The sequence below is a fragment of the Panthera leo genome, chromosome C2, assembly GCF_018350215.1.
Source record: "Panthera leo isolate Ple1 chromosome C2, P.leo_Ple1_pat1.1, whole genome shotgun sequence".
NCBI classification, from domain to species: domain Eukaryota; kingdom Metazoa; phylum Chordata; class Mammalia; order Carnivora; family Felidae; genus Panthera; species Panthera leo.
Window position 1 is genome coordinate 16207552 of NC_056687.1, and position 23550 is coordinate 16231101.

The 23550-nt window shown below is 38.5% G+C and overlaps 1 long non-coding RNA gene across 1 annotated transcript in view; it reads left to right on the plus strand.

The window, feature by feature from the left end:
• Window positions 1-23550, plus strand: part of LOC122198477 — a 267549-nt gene that overhangs the window by 180840 nt on the left and 63159 nt on the right. Inside the window, exon 2 of the long non-coding RNA XR_006193000.1 lies at window positions 1116-1153. This is a non-coding gene — a long non-coding RNA (uncharacterized LOC122198477). The remainder of the gene's footprint in view (window positions 1-1115; window positions 1154-23550) is intronic.

Below are 23550 nucleotides of genomic sequence, written 5' to 3' on the forward strand. Positions count from 1 at the left end.
TCCTCTGGGGAAGCAAGACATAAGATGGAGACAATTGCTCTTAGTAGTGATTTGCTTTAATCTCTAGGGCACAGTTCTTCCCAGTGATTCTCAAACTTTGGTGTATGATAGGATTACTGGTGAGGTTGGTAACAATGCAGATCTGGGTCTTATTCTCCAACTTATTAAATCAGAATCACTTTGAGAGGGCCAAGTCATTTACATTTTTAGCAAGTTCCTCTGGTAATTTTGATGTGCTTTGATGTTGAAGATTCCTATCACTAGAATAAGGTTAATTGAAGTGGTCAGCCTAGGTCTTGAACTTGATGGGACCCTGGAAGTTTCACAAGTATGATAGATTGTACTACTGTTTGTAAATAACTGTCCCCCCTCCTCCACCAATTCCCCTACACATCCTTGTTCCAGGGGGGTTGGACTTAGTAATGTGATGGATTTTGGTGAAAGGAATGTGGACAGATATGACATACTTCCTGTTCAAGTAAGATTTTAACCTTGTTTATGTCATTAGACTTAATGAGTTTCTGCCTCTTGAGTTTCTGCCCTCTACCATGAGAAGAATCTACCTTACGCGGCTGTGTAGTATAGTCACTACAGCTGCCTCACTGTAATGTGAGAAAATAACTTATAGGTGTTATAACTGGCCAAGGAGATTTCAGATTGTTTCTTACCTGGCATCATTGCAGACAAACAAACATCAAAGCTGACAAACATAGCCAATAACTAAACAAGGTAAATACCAAACTGGGACAAAAATGGAGTTCTATATTCTTTTCACATACTACCCCCAGATTTATAGATGCCTTTTAATGACTTATTTGAAGCTGTATTTAATGTTTGTTTTATCTTGACTTAACAAGAAAATGCTGGCGAAGGGGAAAATTAGCTTATAAAGGGATTTAGCCAGAACCTGGAATGCTCCCAGGATTGGTCTTGATTCTGAATTTCCCCCCCTTAGGGCCTCTATCTGTTTTTCCCTGGAAGAGTAGGAGTCTTTGCTTTTTTGCTGTTTGGTTAATCAGTAGCAATAACAACTAACAATAAATACTGGTACATGCCAGGAGCTATCCTAAATACTTTCCGGGTACTAATTTGTTTACTTTTCCCAACCACTCTAGGAGGAAGAGACTATGATTCTGATTTCATGGATGGGGAGGTGAGCTTACATAAACTTTATAGCTAGAAAGTCATAGTGCTGTGAAGTCTGACTTCAGAAGCTATCTCTCTTGACTACTCTGTTGTTGCTTCTAGAAGAAGTTTTCAACACATTTCACTCCTCTTTATTTCAAACAATGTAAATACTCCTCCTAGAAAAGGAAGTTGCCTAATTTTCACCTAGAACAGAAAGATTCCAGATCTCAGAGATAAAGTGTGTGTACAATTTATTTCCTGTCTTTCTCCCTGCCCATCATTGTGGTCTGGAATACTTCTTTTTTCCACAAACTCCTTCATCAGAGAAACAGAAATTATGGCTTTGCATTTCATTTTCACCCAGAAACCTGAAGGTAGATGATACAATTTCTAGAATAAAATATACAACACAACACATTTTTACATATTCCATGAATTCATGGCAATGAGATACAGCTTGTACTGGGTAAAGTTGCAATTTAAAAATTGTGGAAAACAATATCATCTATTTATTCAGGGCCTATTCTGAGGTGTTTTACATATATTAGCTTTACTTCTAATAACAAATCTGCAGAGAAATTATTATTTTCTCTTATGGGCAAGAAGATTGAGTCTTGGGGCGCCTGGGTGGCGCAGTCGGTTAAGCGTCCGACTTCAGCCAGGTCACGATCTCGCGGTCCGTGAGTTCGAGCCCCGCATCAGGCTCTGGGCTGATGGCTCGGAGCCTGGAGCCTGTTTCCGATTCTGTGTCTCCCTCTCTCTCTGCCCCTCCCCAGTTCATGCTCTGTCTCTCTTTGTCCCAAAAATAAAATAAAAAAAAAAAAAAAAAAAAGAAGATTGAGTCTTAACAAAATTACACAACTATGTGATGGAACAACAAATGAGTCAGATTTTTATGACTGCAAATTCTGTTGTCCTGGCCTCCACACCTTATCACTTCTCTTACTTTGAAGAAAGGATTTAAAATTTATTTTTTATTTAAGAGAGAGAGAGAGAGAGAGAGACGGGGGGGGGGGGGGGCAGAGGGAGAACCCCAAGCAGGCTCCATGCTCAGTGCAGAGCCCAACATGGGGCTTGATCACATGACCATGGGATTATGACCTGAGTGGAAATCAAGAGTTAGAGGCTCAACTGACTGAGCCACTCAGGCGCCCCTAAGTAGGATTTAAATATAGCAAGAGAGTTCCCATTCCTAAAAAGAAGTTGCTATACTTTTTACTGCTCTTTTAATATTTGCCCAAGCCTGGGCATATATATTCTAAATCTGTGAGCAATCTGTCCTCTGCTGCTTTTAATGATTAAGTAGAGAACAGTTTCTTATCTGATTCCTCTAGCTGATGTCACTTCACGTTTCTATCCTACAAGGTATAAAACAGGAGTTTGATCAACAAAATTGTCCCCAAAATCTATGTATCTGTCACATTAATTCTTTAAAAAAATTTTTTTTTGATGTTTCTTTTTGAGAGAGAGAGAATGAGTGAGCATGAACAGGGAAGAGGCAGAGAGAGAGAGAGGGAGGGAGAGAATCTTAAGCAAGGTCTGCACTGTCAGCACAGAGCCCAACACGGGGCTCGATCCTATGGGCTGTGAGTTCATGACCTGAGGGATGCTCAACTGACTGAGCCACCCAGGTGCTCCCCTATCACGTTAATTCATTGTAAGAAGACAATATCCCTGGAAGAGGGCCCTTTTGTGTTTGCTTGTCACGTTCTCTGAAGATCTATATTAGCAACATCATCTCTTTTTTAGGTATTAAGAGAATAAGAAAAGCTGTTTGAATAAACAACCATTTTAAAGAATCTTGAAATTATACTCTGAAGGAATATTACAGTTAAACACAAAAATGCATCCCATAAATGTTTTTTGGCTAAAACCACACATTTCCGTAAATATTAAAAAAAAAAAGATTAAAGACATAAGAGGAAATTGATTTCCAATCTCTTTCCATTTAAAGCCCAGACAAATGGGAACAAATGCAAAGATCCAGGGATGTTGGGAAATAATATGGACATATGAGTAAGAGTTCTCCAGGGAATCAAACCCATTAGGGTGTGTGTGTGTGTGTGTGTGTGTGTGTGTGTGTGTACACAGATTTATTATAAGTAATTAGATCCTGTGATTATGGAGGCTGGCAAGTCCACAATCTGCAGGATGGGCTGGCAAGCTGGCAACCCAAAAGAGCTGATGTTCTGTTTTTGTCCAAAAGCAGGGTACAGTAGAATTTGGAAGAGCTGACATTGCCGAGGAAATCTGAAGACAGTCTGCTGGAGAAATTCTCTCTTCCTTGGGGGATGGAGTGGGGAGGGGAGCCAGTCTTTTGTTGTATTCAGGTTTTCAACTGATTGCATGAGGAAGCCGGTCTTTTGTTCTATCCAGGTTTTCAACTGATTAGACAGAGAGAGATTGAGCAAGTGAGTGTGGGGGGAGGAGCAGAGAGAGACGGAGGCACAGAATCCAAAGCAGGCTCCAGGCTCTGAGCTGTCAGCCCAGAGCCCGACACAGTGCTCGAACTCACGAACCATGAGATCATGACCTGAGCTGAAGTTGGAAGCTTAACTGACTGAGCCACCCAGGTGTCCCCAAAACATTTTTTATAGAAACACTCATAATAATGTTTGGCCAAATATTTGGGCACCCTGTTGCCTAGCAAGTAGACACGTAAAATTAACCATCTCAGTGGGTATAAAGAGGATCCAGTCATCCATTGGTGGTGTTCAGGCAGGGTGAGGCACCACAAGTTCATGGAGCAAAGCCATAGAAGAACACTTTATTAAACCTGGAAAATCAGAAAATTCTTATAATAAACACCTGCCAATCAGGTCTATCGTCAGAAGTTGTGACATAGAGTCAATCATGTCTTGTAGCACCCAAAATGCAACTGGAATATTGTTCTAAAACATATTTAAGTTCTGAACCCAAGAAATAGGAGAACTATGAAAAAAAGTTGGAACAGAATATTTTTATGTTAGGTAGACCCAATTAAGTGGCATAGCCACCAGGTAGGGATAACAGATCCTGACTAATATGATTTGAAAATTTGCTAATGACAGAATTTGAAACCGGTACCATGGTCTCCATATCCAAACCTTCCTTTAAATTTCCTTTAAATTTGAGCCTCCAACATAGTGTCTACAGAAAGGGCATTCCAGGTCATGAGAAAAATTGCCCTTTTCCAGATTTTATTTCCTTCTTACTGTCTTAGTTTAAGAAGTCGCTGGGGGCGCCTGGGTGGCTCAGTCGGTTAAGCGGCCGACTTCGGCTCAGGTCATGATCTCGCGGTCCGTGAGTTTGAGCCCCGCGTCGGGCTCTGTGCTGACAGCTCAGAGCCTGGAGCCTGTTTCAGATTCTGTGTCTCCCTCTCTCTGACTCTCCCCTGTTCATGCTCTGACTCTCCCTGTCTCAAAAATAAATACAACGTTAAAAAAAAAAAAAAAAAAAAAAAAAAGAAGTCGCTGTAAATGGAGAAGACGTCCTAATGAATTCTTGCAGGAAATTACTCCAAAATTGTTTGAGATCATTATTCAGTAGGTGAGCATCTTTCACCTTAGGAAAACTTAGAATTAAACATTGAAATATTCAATAGGGCCAAATCTATAGTATCAATAATTTATGTGCTGCATTTGAGATACTCTATTACATTGGTATCATAAGTATTTATATTAGCTAAGAGAATTTGATTTATGTTAGTCAGGATGGGCTTGGTTAGGTTAGGATCACAAATAACCCCCAAACTGAAGAGACTTAGAAGTTTTTCTCTGCTCATGATGTGTGTTCCTCAAGGACAGGCAGGAAAATATGCTTTAAAAAATTAAATTAATTTTATATACTTTTTCTAGTTTTACTGAGATATAATTGACCTATAACATTGTGTACGTTTAATGAGTACATGATTTGATACATATGTATATTGTGAAAGGATTGCCACAAGGAGGTTAGTTAATATCCATCACCTCACACAATTACTATTTTTTGTGTGTGATGAGAACATTCAAGATTTACTCTCTTCATAACTTTCAAGTATGTAATAAAGTGTTGTTAACTATGGTCACCATGCTGTGCACTATATGCCCAGAACTTACTCATCTTATAACTGGAAGTTCGTACCCTTTGACCAACATCTCCCCATTTCCCTCACCCCTAAGCCCCCTATAATCATCATTGTGTTTTCTATTTCTAAACAGAGAGGCTTTTTCAGATTCCACATATAAGAGAGAACACATGGTATTTGTCTTTTATGTCTGACTAATTTCACTTAGCATAATGCCCTTAAGGTCCATCCATGTTGTTGCAAAAGGCGGGATAGGAAAATATGGTCATACTGTCCTCATCAGGGACTGAGACTGATGGAGTCACCACCATCTGGTGGAATGCTGATAAATGTTTCTGGGGAAGAGAATATAGCACTGGCTCTTGAAGTTTTCTGACCACAAAGCAACACATGTTGCTTCTGCTCATATTTTATTGGCCACAACAAGTCACATGGCCAGACCTAACTTCAAAGCACATACTTACCATGAATCTGGAAGGAAGGAATGTGGATTATTGGTTATTAGTCTTAATGCCAACCATCAGTCATTAAAATAACATTAGATAAGGATTCTAATTTAAAATGTGTAACCTGTATAATCAATTTAGATTTGTGGTTTTAAGGTCAAAGATCAAAGTTTATGAATAGTATTGTAATATTGAAGAGAACTTGATGTCCAGGGCACCTGGGTGGCTCAGTCAGTTTAAGCATCTGACTTCGGTTCACCTCATGTTCGTATGGTTTGTGAGTTCAAGCCTTGTGTTGGGCTCTGTGCTGACAGTTCAGAGCCTGGAGCCTGCTTCGGATTCTGTGCCTTCCTCTCTCTCTCTGCTCCTCCCTGGCTCTTCCTTTCTCTGTCTCTCTGTCTCTCTGTGTCAAAAATAAATAAACATTAAAAAAATTAAAAAAAAAAAAAGAGAACTCGATGTCCATCATATGATTTTAAGTTTATTATATGTAGAATTGCTTAAACATATGAAACATTTTGAATTTTTTGTAGGTTGGACAATTAAGTATCCAAACAAACAAATGCAATTAAAAATATTTAGGGGAGCTTGGGTGGATCAGTTGATTGAGCATCTGACTCTTGATTTCGGCTCAGATCATGATCTCAGGGTCGTGGGATCGAGCCCCTCATCAGGCTCTGCACTGAGCATGGAACCAGCTTGAGATTCTCTCTCTCTCTCTCTCTCTCTCCCTCCCCCGACCCTCTCCCCTTTATATACTCTGTCTCTCTCTCTAAAAAATAATTTAAAGAAACTTAAACTAAGTTTTTAAGTGTGTTTATAAATTAATCTCAGTCTCTTGAGAAGTAACCGTTACTGTTTTTTTGAGTTATTAATGGAATAATAAGTTATGTCTGTTGCATTTAAAAGTATAAGAATGATTTGGGGGGGCACCTGGGGGGCTCAGTCCGTTGAGCATCTGACTCTTGATTTCGGCTCCGGACATGATCTTGCAGTTTGTGGGATTGAGTCCTGCATCTGGCTCTGTGCTGACAGTGAGGAGCCTGCTTGGGATTCTCATTCTGGCCCTCCCTTCCTTCTCAAAATAGAAAAAATAAAAAAAAAAAATAAAAGAATGGATTAGGTTTATGAATTTATTACTCAAACAAATAAATATTAATTTTTAAAACCAAAGTAAACTTTTGAAACAAAGCTATCCTTTTTGGGTATCAAATTCTCACATTTAATACTAGAAGTGCTATTATAGGCTTCCTTTATTTTCCTTTCTGAGTACCTAAGCCTGTGAAATGATTATTATTAACTAAAAACATATATCACAACAGAGGAAGACCTGAAGATGTGGTTGGCTAGATTACTAACAGAATGATTATCTTTTCTCTTTAGCGTATGTAAATAAAATTTTTAAAAAAGAGAAGGTTTTAGGAGAAAAAAATAATCATGTTTTCAGTACTCCCTAATGTCTCTCTTTTACAAGAATAATTGCAGTACAGGTTAAGTTGATGGCAGTTAGTGTAGGTAAAGTACTCACTGGAATTGGATGTGAGTAGAAAAGGAAGAAAAATACTGTATGTGATGAAATCCACTGCTTAAAAGTATGGGCCTATGTAATGGTTTACCTCTGATGAGTAAGAGCAAGTAAGATACTCAAAAACATATGACACAATTTGTGTAATGTGTGTACATATATTTATTTATGGCTTCATCTGAACCACAAAAGAAATTGTAATGACTTTGCAAAGACCACAAATCTTTTGCATACAAGTCTAAGTGTCTATTCCATGTGGCTTAAGAATATGTGTAAAGCTCCCATATGGGAAAAAGATTTTCTGATACTCAAACAAACAAAGAATCAAGCATCAAAGAACCTACTGAAAAGTTTGACAAATATTGACAAATATCACAAAACTTTGAATTCCAGTTTTAATGACTACATATTTTGCATTATCCTTTATCATTTTATATTAGAGCTGTTCAGAACTCCTTCCAAAGGCTGTGGGATTTAATATGTGATTATACTGTATGTACAATGCATACGTGTGTGTGTGTGTATATATCAACATTCATTTCAGTTTGCTCCAATTTACATATCCTATTAGATGCTCCAGTGATTGGCTGTTGCCCTCACAGTGAAACTAAAGAGGCATCAGCTCTCTTGAAGTAAATTCCAGAACTTTAGAACAATGATTATATATTTGATTTATACAGTTTATTTCTCCTAAAGTGTTTATTTTAAATTAACTCCACATTGAAATGAGCAATTACGCTAATGGCTGACCAGGCTAGGTTAGGCTGACTTTGCCTTAATGTCATTGACGGTAACAAGGAAAGAAAGAAAGACAGAAAGAAAGAAAGAAAGAAAAGGAAGGAAGGTAAGAAGGAAGGAAGAAGCAAGAAAGAAAAGAAAGAAGGAAAACAAGGAAAGAAAAGGAGATAACAAAAGGAAGAACAAAAAGACTGACTTAAGAAACCAATATTGCATTAAACTTGGGTCAGCGCGTAGCGTTGAACTCGGCTCTTCTTTCTCCTGGGATACTATGATGTGATACTCGGGGTCCATATATTGCCACAGATCCCCTTCATTTGCATGTGGCACTTCACAAGTCTCAGACCATGGCCCACAGGCTAGGTTTGGCCCATTACAGTGTTTCATTTGGCTTGTGCAGTGTTTAAAAGAATTTTGAGCCAACATATTGAAATTAGAAGCTTTCACGTAAAAATCCAGATTTCTGCCATCTCTCAAGAAACTAGGAGATCTGGAAACACTGGACGCCCATGACCACATTGCAGTCTATGGATGGCTGGGTGTCTGTTGCCCTCTTTAGACAGATCTGTGTTCTCCACGGTCCCCACCAATTCCTCCTCCTTCACAACACTGAGGGTGTCCATTCCCACTTACTCTTCTTGCTCTGTTTCTCTTTTAGTAGAAAATAGTTCTTTCTAACAATGTCTTTATAAAAAAGTAGGTTAAAAATATGGCAGTATGGTAACAAATGTGAATTTATATCTTTAAATTAGATTGTTCTTTGTGGATTCTCTTCTTATTTTCTCTCTCCTACGCTGAGAGCCAATTTCTTTTTCTTATCTTCCACTGAAGTTGAAACAGTGATCTGAGAAACTGTTGATCAGTGTAAATACCAGAAGGTTCTCAAAGGCATGTTTGCTGCTTTGCTTTTTCTCCCAGAGATCAGATAAGATTGGGCTTGGAAAAAGTAAGGGAGAGGGGAAGAATGGAAAGCAAGTAGGAGAGGGTACAGTTTTGGCTCTAAGCTTTTAAGCCCTCTGGAGTGGGCTTGGGGGTGTTAGGAACCTGCACTGTGCAGGCCACCTTTAGTTTGCCCTGTTAGGCTCTGCCAGCAGAAGGAGCAAGATAGAGACAGCAAGGCTGGAGGAGGCTGAAAGGGCTTGCTGCTTCTTGGTTTCTGTGGACTTGTTTCCTGGAAGTTCTTGCAAGCATCGCCCTACCAATAGTCCTTCACCTGGGCAGCAGCAAATCCTTTATGACATGGCGGCTGAATGGGGTCTTCAAGTTTTCCCGTACTTACCAAACCAGCTTCACGTGTGACCCTTTCCTTTCACCCCCCATTGCCTTCTTCAGAGGACTAACCTCCAGCTCATGGGGGCCTCTCCTGCAGGCTTCTAAGTTTAAATATTCTGGAATTTTTCTTTTGTTTCCTCAGCTCTAAGGAAGGAAGCTGCTTCCTACAGTTGCTACTTTTGTGATGCCTTAGATCTTCCATTTTTTCTCTACTTAAAAAATTTACAGGGGCGCCTGCGTGGCTCAGTGGGTTGAGCGTCCGACTCTTGATTTCAGCTCAGGTCATGATCCCAGGGTTGTGGGATCAAGCTTTGTGTCAGGCTCCGTGCTGAGTGTGGAGCCTGCTTAAAGTTCTCTCTATCTCTCCCCCTCCCCTGCACCATCCCTGCCTCTCTCTCTGCCCCTCTGCCAGGCTCATGCTCTCTCTCTCAAAAAAAAAAAAAGAAAAAAAAAAAAGGAAAATAGGGAGAATTTTGAGTTCAAGAAGGCAATAAAAACAAGTAAAAGCCATAAAGATTATATGAGAAGAAATGAAATTATAATTATTCACAGATGTTATTAAATATTCCAAGAGACTAATGATAAGTTATGAGAATTAATTTGAAAATTTAGCAAAGGTGTTATAACTTAGCTCAATTTTATTTTATATCCAGGAATAAAACAAATGAAAGATAAAAAGTTATACCATTTACAATAATATAAAAATATCAAATACCTAGGAATAAGTCTATCAGAAGATGTGCAAAACCTCTACACTGTAACACAACATTTGAGAAACATTTGGAAATCATCTAAATAAATGGAAAGATATACTACATTCAATATTTCAATTCTCCCCAAATTGATTTAGATTCGGTGTCCTCCCAATAAAAACCCCATCACTTTTTTATGTGCTTGCATTTATGTGTGTGTAACCTGATTGGATAATTCTAAAGTTATACGAGAATGCAAAACACTGAGATAAATGAGATGAAGATATATAAGGTTGATGATTATGAAGATGATAACATTGAGGATGAATGAGGACTCAAGATTAGATATCAAAATTTGAGTAATTCAGAGAGTGGATTGTGAAAGATGTTATCCTCTGAGCTGAGCTTGAGATGTTCTATTACCTATTTCTATTTTGTTAGAAATATACGAAAGAGTCTTCAAGTCCAGTCTGGTCAGTCTCCATTATAATGCAATGTTGAATCTAAGGGATATGAATATGGAAGAGAATCCTGCATCCACATAATCTCCTTGGTTTCTCCATTTCTTCTTGAACAGAGAATCTGGCAGTGAGCTTCTAACTTCTTTTGCCATTTATTTTGACAATGATAGAGGCATTGAAAAAATGGAAATGAGCAAATGCTACTAAAATCAATATTAAATTCTGAAATAAAAAAATACGTTTTGAACACTATGGATTGATGAGCTTGATTATCATTTGGGGATGAAATGCTCCGACAGATTAATTGAAAGATACCCTCTGAGCCCTTTGAAAAAGCAGAAGTGCTTGCTGTGATTCTGAATTCACTTAGAATAAGGGCCGTCAAATTCCCCAAATTCCTTTGTTTAATAAAGTGCACAGGTTGATTGATGAGAAAAGCGTTACAGACATCCCAGCCTGTTATGTTTATGTGCAGCAGATGTTTGAGATTATGTCTACTCAAACTGTTGATGTGCTTAGGAAACACAGGGTTAACTCGGGCTTTGGAGCTTTAGCAAATGTAATAGATGACAGAATCAACATCTAGAGCCAGGTTGAAATAAAGGGCTAAGTTTAAGAAGATGAAGTGTAATAGGGATTAATGGAAACTGTTACAGTGAGTTTAAAGTCAACTAACCAAATATGGAATGAACAACTTGTGCCTTAATTTATATGTAAAAAAAAGGACTAGAGTTTTTTGTCAATTATGAACTCATGACAAGTCAATGATCTAATATGTCTGCTTAAAACCTAATTCAGTCTTAGGCTTCATAAATCGATAGATGGGCCACATTGACAAGGAGGTGACAGGTAGAGAGTAATAATAGCCCACCGGCCAAATCTCACCTCATTCATCTCACTTTATTGGGATGTCACACTTGGAAGGTGACACTGATGAACTGAAACCTTTTCAAGGAAAGACACACAAACTAAAGAAGGGCTTGAAACCTAAATAATATTTAAAAAACTATATATGTTTAGCTTGGAGGAAAGAGGACTTGGTGTCGTTTGGGAAGTTCTTATCAAATAGAAAAGTATTTTTTCCCCAGTTTTCCAGGAGATAAAATTAGGAATAATGGGAGGTGGATGTACGTGTCTCCTCTATGGATGGAAAAGTTTGCAGCCATTAGAAATGTCCAAAAATTGAAAGGTTACTGTAGATAGAGACTCTGGTTTCAAAGTGTTTGGGTTGTGAATAGTATGCCTGCAATATAATTTTTCTTGTAAGTCCTGTTATTTTAGTGCTAGAGCCAAATTCTTTACTGAGATTAGTTGGTATTTGTCTATACAATCTATATTTGACATGCAATTTATTTTTTGGAATCATGAACATAATTTTAAGCATCTTACACTTTCTAGGATTTTTGTACATAGCACACACAGTGAGAAATAGCCTAACTCCAAGAACTACTGTTCATAAAGCTGGTGTCCCCATTTACTCAAAATTTGAGGTAGCTTAAGAGTTAATTTAATTCACTTACATTTTGTGTTGGCATTTTCCCCCTTTCATGCATGCATGTTACACAGTTAGTAGCCCTAGGGTAAAGAGCCATTTTAATCCAAGTCTATCTAGGAAGCTTGGCCTAACATAACGTCATTTATGGTTAAGAAAGATCATTGTTGTGCTAAGTAATTTTTTGTGGTTGGCAGCTTTAAAGGTTGGGATTGCTGGCTGCCTTTTGAATATTATATCATAAGTATGGATGAATTGCAGTACAAACATTAAAAACCTTCAGTATGCTTTGTCCAAATAAAAGAATAACCATCCAAGTTATGAAGAGATACATCCCAAGTATTCTGACTTCCACAGATTTTTTTTGGTCTTTTCTCTCCAGTTATAATTTTTCATGGTGTTGTAGCCTGCCAGTGTCAACAAATTTGTGTTTTCTGGTGGGATAATTGAGTTGAGATTTTTCTCCTCTGACATGAAGTCAGAGCATTAAGTTACAAACCTATGGGTTAGATCTTTGTAGTAGGAAAGCCAGGTCCTCCCTGAAGTCACTCCTGGCATGATTTAGATACAATAAGACTGCTGCCTTTTGGGATAAACAGTTAATTTCCTATTATTCAGGAGCTGGTCTTGCAACTTGTATATAATTCAGATCTTTAGCCTTTCTTTTTCTTAGATTTTGCTGCCAACTCTTTATGGCTTAACCACCTTTCTGTGTCTTTATATTTAGACTATTTAAGCAGGAACAAGAAATTGATCACTTAAGTTTGGAAATTTCAGCTAATGTTTGTTTTAGAATATTTATGAAATACGCAACCGTATATATACATGGGTATGAAAACAGTTTAATAAGTTGTTGAACATCAGGAAAGGTCATCAGCCAGAAATGGTTATTTATCCATGTCTCTTAGAATGAATACTCATAAAAGCTACTATTTGTTGAGCACTTACTGTAAGCTAGACATTTCACTTTGCAAATCCTTACAGTTGTCTTAGAAGACAGGTTTTCTTATTTTTTCAGTTGGGGAAATTAAGATCCAGAGAGGCATGTAATTGATCAGAGGTCATACGACGGTCAAATAGGAGAGCTAGAGTTTGAACCCAGGTCTTTCCTACACTGAAGACCTTGTACCACATTGTCTCTGGACAATGGGCTTATCTTGCTTTGTGTTTTAAAGAATTGACAGTGACATGGACTTTTCGTCTGTCTTCTCTTTCGTTGAATGGTTAGCCTGTCTTTGGTTCTATGAAGGATAGTTGCATTAGTTTAGGTGGAAGCATTATGTCACTGTCTTTATTTGGAAGTTAAAGATGGTTATAGTACTAGGATGGATGATGAGTTAATGAGTTAACAAGGTTATTGTATGGACTGTGCTTGGTTGATTTCAGCTTGGCACCATCATCAACAGCCTTTGCTAAGGCAGAGAATCATTTCTCTAAATCCCCTTTCCTGAGCAGTGCTGGGTTAGGATCTGCCATTGAGAGGAATGTAAGTGACATTTAGAAGGTGGAAGTGAATGGAAGCTGTTACCTTGAGGAGATCCTGATGGTTAGATGAAGCTGGCATCTAGGCTTCCCACAAGCTCCCACTTAGTGGTTCTGGCACTTCCTCGGACTTCCCCAGACCGTGATTTCTCTAGGTTGTGGCAGAGAAAGTGGTTTCCAGATCTCTCCAAAGGTCCCATTTCATGGTTGTGGCAGCTTCTTAAACTACCCAGGAATAAATGGCTTTTCCCTTCTCTAGTTAAAAGATGCTCCAGTGACCAGCTTCTGAAACCTTCACTGTTGCATCCTCTCATATTTATGTACCCTTAATTTCTATATTCTATCTGTTTTCCCCATAATGCTGATATTGACTTTGTTTCCCTGACCAAACCCAGACTGGTATATAAGATGTGACATTTCATAAATTTAAATAGAATGCAATCACGCATTAATTTTCCATTTTGAATTAGTGCTGAGATAGGATAAATAGAAATAAGAAATTGGAAGCAGCTGAAAGTTTAGAAGAAGCTAGTGTTAAAAAAAAATGTTTGCTGGGTGCCTGGGTGGCTCAGTTGGTTAAGCATCCGACCTCAGCTCAGTTCACGATCTTGTGGTCCGTGAGTTCAAGCCCTGTGTCAGGCTCTATGCCAAGAACTTAGAGCCTGGAGCCTGCTTTGGATTCTGTGTCTCCCTCTCTCTCCCTGCCTCTCCCCCACTCATGCCCTGTCTCTCAAAAATAAATAAATGTTAAAAAAATTAAAAAATTACTAATTGTAATTATTCCTTATATAAAAGTACTATTTCATAGCATGGATATAGTATTCAATTTTGTTTTATTCAGAAAACATTCTTTGAGTATCTACTAAATAAAGCCTGAGCTGGATGTGCTGCAAAATCTATAGAGAATAGATACTAATTGAGGGTTTTTGATGAGTTGGATGCTCAAATCTTGCATTCTCAGTGCAACTCCGTCAGGTAGATATTATTATCCTTATCCTACAGATGGAAAATTCAAGCCGGGATTGAATAGGAAACCTGGCAGAGGTCACGAAGTGTTTGAATACTTGGGCTGCTATTCTGATCTGTCTGATTTCAAATCTCCACTCTTCTATCCACTGGTCTGAGCTGCTTCCTGCCCCCAAGGAGTTTTTAATTCAATTGAGATGGATTTGGAAAAGAAAATGTATTCCCTACCATCCTTGATGAATTCAAATGGATTATTTTAAGAACTACTTAGGGTCAAATTCACTTTTTTCTTATTTATAGCAAATTTTTATGCATTTAGACACTATTATGGTTACAAGCAATTGCAGCAAACCAAATAGTTTTCATTCATTCATTTTTCTCCCTAAGCTGGTTTGTCAAAAACAAATTCCGAATGAAGAACTTATTGTACTTATTGAAACTGGTGAAAAATAGAAAAGACAAATAGCAGAAGGCAAGAAACTTGAGTGTTCCATAACATGGAACATCTGACATAATATTTCAATAGAAAAAGAAATATATTTCTAAGATATATTAGGTACAAAATATGCCCTAGGCACACCTAGTGTAATTTTTTGAGAGAGAGAGAGAGAGACAGTACAAGCAGGAGAGGGGCACAGAGAGAGACAGTGTGTGCGTGCGTGTGTGTGTGTGTGTGTGTGTGTGAGAGAGAGAGAGAGAGAGAGAGGGAGAGAGAGAAAGAGAAAGAGAGAGAGAGAGAGAGGGAGAGAGGGAGAGAATCCCAAGCAGGCTCCATACTGTCAGCTCAGAGCCCGATGTGGGACTCCATCTCATGAACTGTGAGATCATGACCTGAGCCAAAGTCAAGAGTCGGACGCTTAACTGACTGAGCCACCCAGGTGCCAGCGTAATTTTTTTTTTTTAATAGTACCTGTTTAATGGTCTTAAAGTTTTGGGCTAATACTTGAAGTCAAACTGAATTAGCTTCCAGGTGAGTTCAATCAACTTTAGAGATGGATATTTAGGCAGTGTGGAGTGAGTGGTGGAAGAAAAGATAACATTTTCACAGGTACATATCTTTTACATGCCTGGACAAAATAGCTACTCAAGTAAGCAGTTGGAAGTTGGCTTTTATATACAGTGCTTCTCATCCTTGGCGTAAGGGATTCCAGGCAGCCACACTTGTGTTTCAGAGAACTGGCCTAATATAGTGACCTAATGTGCAGAGCCACGTCTCCTCAAATTGGGCACTTTATACTAAAACTATGAATTGCAAACAGATTTCATTTACCTGTTCCAAGTCAATACCTATAGCCAAGTTTTGGTTTGGGCAGCACTGGGATTCTAGGAAGATGGGAGGTAAAGAAATGTGTTAACATGTGTACATTACATTCCTTCTAAATAGATGCAGGTTGGTCTTGGTAAGTTCTACTTGAGAAAGCACCTGCTCAGAAACCATTCTCATGTTTTCATTGATTTGGATGAAAAAGAAAAAAGTTCTATGGATCTCTAACTTTTGTTTATATTCTACAAACAGATTCTCATTTGTCTGAGGCTAACCTTCAGTCTCCTTCCCTTCCAAAGTGAGTAACTAAACAGTGAAAGAAAATGCTGGATACTAGCATGGAAACCTTAAGTGGACACATCCACTTTTCAGAGTGTTTGGACAGAGATTACACCTATTTACACAAAGTGGTTCTCTTAGAAATTATTCAATTAATGACTTTTAACAACATGGATCACGATAGATAGCTACGTCAGTGCTCTCTCTTTATAAGACCTTGTTCTGATTTCCTTATAACAAGGAAGCAGTGAGACTATTGCAGCCTTCTGTGACTCAAACTTACATGTTTTCTCAGACTTGCATTTGATTCTCCTCTTCATGGTTGCTCTACTTTCTGCTCTTGATAATTGCTCTTTCTGCTAATGGCTTTCAAGTACCATTCATTAGTCAACAACAGTTTCAGTTGGTGAATACAGTTTGGATGTAGGTCAATATCTGGGCTTGTTTTATCTTACTGGTCTTTCTGATTTATTTTTTTTTTATTTAAAAAAAATTTTTTTTTAATGTTTATTTATTTTTGAGACAGAGAGAGACAGAGCATGAACGGGGGAGGGTCAGAGACAGAGGGAGACACAGAATCTGAAACAGGCTCCAAGCTCTGAGCTGTCAGCACAGAGCCCGACGCGGGGCTCGAACTCACAGACCGTGAGATCATGACCTGAGCCGAAGTCGGACGCTTAACCGACCAAGCCACCCAGGCGCCCCTGGTCTTTCTGATTTAAAGCTACGACCCTAAGGGACAAGCTGGCTTGAACTTTTTCTTTTTCTTTCTTTTTTAAAATTTAAACCCAAGTTAGTTAACATGTAGTGTAATAATGAGTTCGGGAATATAATTTAGTGATTCATCACTTACACGTAACACCCAGTGCACATGCCAACAACTGCCCTCCTTAATCGCCCATTTAGCCCATCCCCCTCATTCAGCACCCCACCAACAAACCTCAGTTTGTTCTCTGTATTTAAGAGTCTTTTATAGTTGTTTCCCTGTCTGTTTTTATCTTAGTTTGCTTCCCTTCCCCTATGTTCATCTGTTTTGTTTCTTAAATTCCACTTATGAGTGAAATCATGATATTTGTCTTTCTCTGACTTATTTCACTTAGCATAATACTCTCTAGTTCCATCCACATTGTTGCAAATGGTAAGGTTTTATTCTTTTTGATCATCAAGTAATATTCCATTGTATATGTATCCCACACCTTCTTTATCTATTCATTGGTTGATGGACATTTGGGCTCTCTTTCCATACTTTGTTGTGGATAGTGCTATTATAAACATTGGGGTGCATGTGCCCCTTCAAATCAGCATTTTTGTATCCTTTGGATAAATACCTAGTAGTGCAATTGCTGGGTCATAAGGTAGTTCTATTTTTAATTTTTTGAGGAACCTCCATACTGTTCTCCATATGGCTGCACCAGTTTGCATTCCCACCAGCAGTGCAAAAGGAGGGCTTGAACTTTTTCTTACTAATCATGGAACTAGATATATTTTCTTATGATCATTTGGGTTTGCACAGGTTTCCAATGATATCTGATTCTGTTGCTAGTATATATGAATTAGACTTAGCCCAAGCGACATTTGGGATTTTAAACCTCATTATTGTATGACTGAACTACATAAAAAGAACATTTATCAAGGGTCTGAGGTATCTGCAAAAGCAGGGATACTTTCATTTATTCATAGACAAGAAAATTATTGAATGGTAAGAAAGGTTATGCAAAAAGGGATAAATAGTTGATTGAGGACCTATTTTAGCTTGGAGGATTGAGGGAGGCCCCTGTGAGGATGGTTTATTTACAGTAAGATCTGAATGAAAAGAAGACATTAGTTATTAAAAGATTGAGAGATGAACCTTCCAGGAAGGGTGAAGTGCTTAGGCAAAGACCCTTAATTCGGATATAAGGATGATGTATTCAAGGAACAGAAAGGAAGTCTTTTCTAGCCAGAGTCTAGTGAGTGAGGGAGAGGGAGAGGGAGTCCAAGGGGACTGGAGGGGACAGATCATGCAGGGCTTTGTAAACCAGGCTAAGGGGTTTGGGTTTTATTCTGAGTGTGGTGGAAGATATTGGAAGATGTTAAATACGTGTTGTGATCCGATTTATGTTTTAAGGAGGTCACTCTGGCTTCTGTGGGAAGTATAAATTTTAGAGATAATAGCAATAGAAAGAGGTAAAAGATAATGATAGGGATTCAGGTGGGGGATAATTATGGTTACTTGGACTGAGGTGATAATAGAGGAATGTGGCAAAATAGAGGAATTTGGGATGCTTGCACATGTTGAATCTCATTGATCGTGAGACTGAAATTATGCAGCCAATGCCAGTAAGAAACTGCATACCTTAGAGGACTGTCATGTGTCATTGGTGTGTTAGGCCCTGGAAGTTCTAATTCTGGTCTAGTTAGATCACATTTGGCAGTTTGGCCTTATCCTGCCTCTGTGTTTTCAAATCTATTAGAAATATGCCACCCAACCTGCTCTATTTGTAAGTTTAGGTAAATTTACTGTATCACATGGGATACTTTTGGCTGTATATAGCAGGAAATCCTACGTCAAATGGACTTAAATAAAAAGGACATTTTTCCCCCCATTTCTGGTAGTTCAAGGATAAAGTGCACTCCAGTATAATGGAAAGCAGGTCAGTGGAAGCATCTAAAATTCAGATTCTTTCCATAATTCTGCTATGTCATTCTTGATCTTATAGCAGGTTCTTCTCAGGGGAGCAAGATGGTTTTCTGTGGCAACTGGGATTTCATGTTCCTTGTTAATGTCTATCAGGAGAAAAAGAGGGTATGAGCCTTTCTGTCCAATTTGATTGTGCCAGCTTAAGTCATAGGCTCATCCTGGGACCAATCATAGTTTTCTGGGCACTGATATGCATACAATTGACTTAGGGTACTCAGGATATCCCCAGTAGAGGATGGGGTGAATGGCTGAATAGAATCAGGATTCTGATACAAAGAAAGAATAGTTGTTGGGTAGACAATCAACAGTACCTCCAATAATTACCTAACATTCATTTTCATGTTTTGATAGAGTCAGTAAACACTCTTTGCATTTTAAGATCTTAGAGGACCAAAAATATGGTGAGAAAAATTCCTGAAATAATAAGAAGCTTTACCTTAATAGGAAAATATGTAGTGAAGCAACCTCAAAAACACAGTTATTTAAATTAAATTCAAAGACCTCAAATTGAAGAAATGTGGTAATTTAATTTTCTTTCCCAAGCTAAAGGAAAATTTATGAGACAGGTATAATGTGGTATGTTGTGGACTGTTGGAATCTGAACAAGTTGTCTTACTTGATTTTCACATTTTGATATGTTTTTCTTCCCATCCCCCCTTTTCTTTAAATACTAATATTAGAATTTTCTTTTACAAAATAATGGCACGTTAATAACATGACAGACCTCATTTTCTATTTCTATGTAATGACATTAGCAGAGATCCCCTGAGGTGATTGACATTGAGAAAGAGTCCAAGGAAAATGAGGTGTTTGAAAGACCAGTCTGACCTTCATGATAATGCTCTCTGCAAGATATACATCAATTTAGTAATTATTCAGTGCAGACAAAAATGGCACCTATTGTTTTGAAAGGTATTAATTTTGATTGGGCTCAGACTGCAACTTCCAATTAAAAATTCATAGGTGATTGGGGCACCTGGGTGACTCAGTTGGTTAAATGTCCGACTTCAGTTCAGGTCTTGATCTTCTGGTTCATGGGTTCAGTCCCCACATCATGCTCTGTGCTGACAGCTCAGAGCCTGGAGTCTGCTTTGGATTCTGTGTCTCCCCTTCCCCTTCCCCACTTGCGCTCTGTCTCTCTCTCTTTCAAAAATAAATAAACATTAAAAAAAATTCATAGGTGATTATCCATTTAAGTGACAATGGTTAGAAGCTAAATAATACTACTTTATACCAATTGTATACATAGTACATGCATGATACTGTTTATTTTGTTCAAAGTACCCTATTTTTAGTAAACTAGTATTTCATTTATCTCCCTAAAAGTCTTAATTCATTTCAACAGAAGCAGAATACTTTTTACAGGTTTTCTTTTAAACCACTCTCTGGTAGCTTCATATTATAGCTAAGTTCAAAAGTACAGTGATTTATTAAGTTGCTACATTCTTAATTCATAATTTACATGAAATCAGGCAGTGGGGGAGAGGGAAAGAAATTCTTCTGTAAAACAGGCCCTTTATTATGTTTTAAAAGTACTGGTATTTGACAGCTGGCAAAGATTTCATTGGAGCAGAAAATTATGCACTTTGACTGGCACAATTATATTTATTTCCAGAGCAGTGATGCAGCTTTATCCTCCTGAGTAGAATTTACTCAATCCACAGAAACTTAACCATACAAGTCTAACTACGGTCAAGTGTCTTCTTGACGGTATTTTTGACATACTTGACTTCCTTCACTTCTTGAATTACTGCAGACATAATACTCTCTGGATTTCTCTTATCACTCTGCACCCGTTTAGTACGTTTTTCTGGCTCTTTTTTTTTATTTCACACCTTAACTGAGATCATTCCTAAGACTCACTTCTATTCATCTTCCCTGCCCTCTTCTCATCCTTCTGTCTCCTTATCCCACCTTCCTCTTCTGAGCAACCTCATCCACTCTCAAGGATTTAACTCCCATTTATATGCCTACAACTTCCAGCCCTGCATCTTCACCCCTTTCTTCTCAAAACCAGACTCATGTGCCTATAGGCACCCAAAGATCTTTCCTTGGCTACTCCACAAATATCTGACCCTCCCGTGTGACTGAAACTGAACGTGCCTCACAACATTGCTGCTCAATATGTTGGCCGCTGGTTCCCTTTCCCCTTTGGACATCCCTCCCAGTTTGGAATCCTAAAGTTTTCTGACTCCTCTCCTCTCTGAACCCTTGTATCTCATTGGTCCCTGCACATATTATGATTTCACCCCAGAAATGTCTCTTAATTCTCTTTTCTCTTTTCCATGAACGATGCTGCTTTGCTAATTCTGCCTCCCAGTATTAACTGCACCAGGGCAATCAATATCTTTTATTTGGACTCCTGTCTCTAGTCACTTTTTGTTCCATTCTCTATGTTCATCCATTCCCACACCATCCCTTTGTTTCTTATCTCAAGAGTAAAGTGTAGATTCTCAAATGTTCTTCCCAGCTCCCAACCTTGTTTTTCAGCCTCATTCCCATCCAGTATTATAATTCAGCTACATCAGAATTTCTTGTTTCCAAACCTGCCATGTGCTTTAATATTTAAATATTTATTATTACTATTACTATTATTATTATCATTTTGCCTTTGCCCAAGCTGTTTCCTCTGCTTTGATTTCCTTTTTCACTTTCCTCAAAATCGTATTGCCTCCAAGCCTTTGTATTTACTGTTCCCTAGGCCTGGAATAATATTTTCTTCGTGCTTAGCATGGGAAGCTCCTTCTCCTTTTGAGATCCCAGATGAAATGCCATATTCTTGGAGAGATTTTCCTGACCATCCACTTCAAAGGAAACTCTCCCCCTCACAATGTATATCCCATACCCCAGCATCATATTTATATACCTTAGATTACTCATTACTCTCAGTTCATCTGTTTATATATTTATTTATGCTTCCTCAACTAGACTGCTTGAAGAAAGGACTTTGTCATATTAGCCACTGCTCCTCCGTGCTTTAAAGAGTATCAGATACTCCTTATACAAAGAGTATAGTAGATACTCAGTAAATATTGTTGACTAAAGTATGTTTTTTTCATGGAGGTGATATGTTTTAGTTCGTTGGAATACCATGTGTTGTTTATTGCTGAATCAGGTCAGACAAGAGTCCCCTCTTTGCCCTCATTTCTTCCTTCTAAATTTGTTGGAAATTAGGTTATATTTATGAACATTTTCTTTTAACTCAGATGATATGACTTTGAGAGGAGACGGGAAAAGTAAGGAAATATTGTTGCTGCTAGCTGGGGGACACACTCAAATTCAACCTGTTTGATGAGTACAGGGTTCACCCAGTGCCCCACAGTGTGGAGAAGGAGATGTGGTATGGTAGGGAAATCCCTGGCTTCAGAGTTCCGATTCTTGCCCAGCCACTAACGTATGCCATCATGATAAGTAGGTTCTTTAACCTCTGTGGGCCTCAGAATCGTAATCTGGAAGGTCAAGGTCAAATTAAGTGACCTTGACTCTTCTACCTCTAGAGTTTTGTGCTTTTTGGACTCATAAACTCAATTCAGGCACTAATCCAACAAATATTTATTGACTGTTCTCCTTGTGAGAAGTGCCATGCCATGTGTTAGAGATATAATCAATGGTAGTCCCTGGCCTCAGAGAGCTTACAGACTAATTGCAAGGACAGACATTTATATTTTATTTATTTATTTTTATTTTTAAGTTAAAAAAAATTTACATCCAAGTTAGCATCTAGTGCAACAATGATTTCAGGAGGAGATTCTTTAGTGCCCCTTACCCATTTAGCCCATCCCCCCTCCCACAACCTCTCCAGTAACCCTCAGTTTGTTCTACATATTTATGAGTCTCTCCTGTTTTGTCCCCCTCCCTGTTTTTATATGATTTTTGTTTCCCTTCCCTTATGTTCATCTGTTTTGTCTCTTAAGGTCCTCATATGAGTGAAGTCATATGATATTTGTCTTTCTCTGACTGACTAATTTCACTTAGCATAATCCCCTCCAGTTCCACCCATGTAGTTGCAAATGGCAAGATTTCATCCTTTTTGATTGCCAAGTAATACTCCATTGTATATATATACCACATCTTCTTTATCCATTCATCCATTGATGGACCTTTGGGCTCTTTCCATACTTTGGCTATTGTTGATAGTGCTGCTATAGGGGCGCCTGGGTGGCTCAGTCGGTTGCGTGTCCGACTTCGGCTCAGGTCACGATCTTGCGGTCCGTGAGTTAGAGCCCCGCGTCAGGCTCTGGGCTGATGGCTCAGAGCCTGGAGCCTGCTTCTGATTCTGTGTCTCCCTCTCTCTCTGCCCCTCCCCCGTTCATGCTCTATCTCTCTCTGTCTCAAAAATAAATAAACATTAAAAAAAATAAGATAGTGCTGCTATAAACATGGGGGTGCATGTGAAGGACATACATTTCAGACATTTATAAATGACTACACAGCTCTATTCCTGGGATAAAATAAGTATCTCTGTGGAACCCAAATACTCTGTATTTTATACATATATATTTTTGCCATAGGCCCACCTCTGACACAACAATTGGGTCGAAATTTCAGGATCTTCCCATTGGAGAATGAGTCACATTCTTTTGTTTCAAAAAGGTACTGACATAGAGACATTTTGCTTGAGCAATCTAAGTATTTTAGCATTTTCCAAACATGGAGTGGATTATTTTTAAGCTTTTATCCTAATTTTTCAAGTTCACAGTCCCTTACTCTTGCCTTTAAGGGGTAGGTGAGGAGGAGAAGGTACAGTGAAGAAGAGGAAGAATGAAACAAAATTAAGCTATTGCAGCTTCTGCTGATAAATTTAGCATTGACTAGGGATTCGCATTCCAACCTGACTGTTAAGCTTTCAGGCTCATGTGGAGTAAATATTCAGTCATGTTCAAGAATCACTGTCCTCTATCACTATTTCCTATTCTGGTTCAAGGAACCTGGTAGAGGAGAAGGGAAAGCCCCTGTTTCTTTCTGAATCACTCCCTCCTATTCCTGCCCTAAAAATGCCTGTGTGTGTTCTGGGCAATGCCCAGGGCATCCTATGCCTGTGTGAAAGGAGAAATGGAGAACATTTTGTGTTGGTCTT